The 1,555-nt window shown below is 67.2% G+C and overlaps 1 protein-coding gene across 1 annotated transcript in view; it reads left to right on the forward strand.

Annotated features, from left to right (window-relative positions):
• The first annotated feature begins 380 nt into the window (after positions 1 to 380).
• The window catches only part of CHST15 (carbohydrate (N-acetylgalactosamine 4-sulfate 6-O) sulfotransferase 15), an 85,364-nt gene continuing 84,189 nt past the window's right edge, over positions 381 to 1,555 (forward strand). Inside the window, exon 1 of the mRNA XM_011930211.1 lies at positions 381 to 603. The gene's annotated coding sequence lies outside the window, so the exon portion shown is untranslated. The remainder of the gene's footprint in view (positions 604 to 1,555) is intronic.

Raw genomic sequence — 1,555 nt, forward strand, 5'->3', positions numbered from 1 at the left:
GGTGGGGAGTTCGAGACCAGCCTGACCAACATGGAGAAACCCGTCTGTACTAAAAATACAAGATTAGCCGGGCGTGGTGGTGCACGCCTGTAATCCTGGCTACTCGGGAGGCTGAGGCAGGAGAATCGCTTGAACCCGGGAGGCGGAAGTTGCAGGGATCCGAGATCGCGCCATTGCATTCCAGCCTGGGCAACAAGAGCGAAACTCCGTCTTTAAAAAAAACAAAACAAAAAAAGTCTCTGTCAAGGTGTCACTGTCAGACTTCAGGGGGTTTCGATGTGCTTTTATTTGGAATCACTGCAACACACAAGCAGTGTTGACTCGGAGGGGGAGGGGGCGGGGGCCAAACCCACCGCTCGGCGCACACGCCTTGATCTCGCATTCCAGACTGGAGCTGATGTGTGTCAGCGCGACATGGGGCGGGGGGAGGGTTCTCTTTGGATGTTTCATTCGCCGTCTGCACGTCACTCCCAAACTTTTCCTCCCTGCGCTCGGGGAGTCAGGTTGATGCGCCCTGGATGCGGGGCTAGAGGCTCGGGAGCTGAGCGCGCTCCCGCGGAGCCGGAGCCGCAGAGGCTCCCGGGCTGGACTGAGGCTTCTCAGGTACAAGTTAGGCGCCAGATGCCGAGGTGGGGGCGGCGAGGAGCGGCGGTAGGAGGTCTGGCTCTGGGCTCGGGGCTCCGGCGCTCCTCCGCGGGTTCTGGCCAGGCAGCGCCGGCAGCTGCCGGGGCTGGGCGTAGGGAGTCCGGACCGGCGGAGGCTGCGCGCAGCCTCGCTCCCCGCGGCGCTCACGGCGCGGTGGTGGCGGTGGCCGCGGCGGCCCAGGCAGACAATGAACTTGCGAGCGAGCGAGACAAGCCGAGGCAGGTTTGGGCCCCGCGCCCCTCGGCTCGGCCTCCCCGAGGCTTCAGCGATCCCCAGCGGGAGGTGTCCCTTCGCCATTGGTCCTGGCGGCGCTCCGGGAGCCCTGCGCGCTTGAGGACCCCGCGGGAAGGGTTGCCCAGCGGCGACGCACGCCCCTTCCCTCGCAGAGAGGACGCGGTCGGAGCGAGGGGACAGGGGACCGAGCAGTGGAGTGGTGGCGCCGTGGATGGCCGGAGGCCGGCGGGTGGCGCACGCCGCGGGGAACGCACGGGCGGGCTGTCCGGGAGAAGAAGCCCAGTAGCCGAAATCGGGGCGCCCCTGCACCGCCCAGCTCTGGGAGCCGCAGGCGGGGGACCGACCGACGCACAGACCAGTGCTTTCGCGGTGTGAGCGCGCATCGTTTGGTGGTAGGGGTCGGGGATTCCCCTCTGCCTTGCGCTCCGCCCCCACACCCCTATTGCACTTTGGGGAAGTTTCCAGGCGCGGCCCGGGGGAGGTAAGTGGGCATCAGCCACTCTCTCCGCGGTCTCCAGCTCGGATACGCTTCCAGAACCCCGGCTCTAGCCTTGTGGCCGTTCCGGGCTGGGAGGCCCGAGCCTCCTGCGCCTACGCCCGTGGGACCCGGTTCAGGGAAGGAGATGGCGAGGGCGGGCCTGGGAAGAGATGGGGGCGCGGCTGAGCCCCGAGCGGT

This window comes from Colobus angolensis, unplaced genomic scaffold (genome assembly GCF_000951035.1).
Source record: "Colobus angolensis palliatus isolate OR3802 unplaced genomic scaffold, Cang.pa_1.0 Scaffold85, whole genome shotgun sequence".
NCBI classification, from domain to species: Eukaryota; Metazoa; Chordata; class Mammalia; order Primates; family Cercopithecidae; genus Colobus; species Colobus angolensis.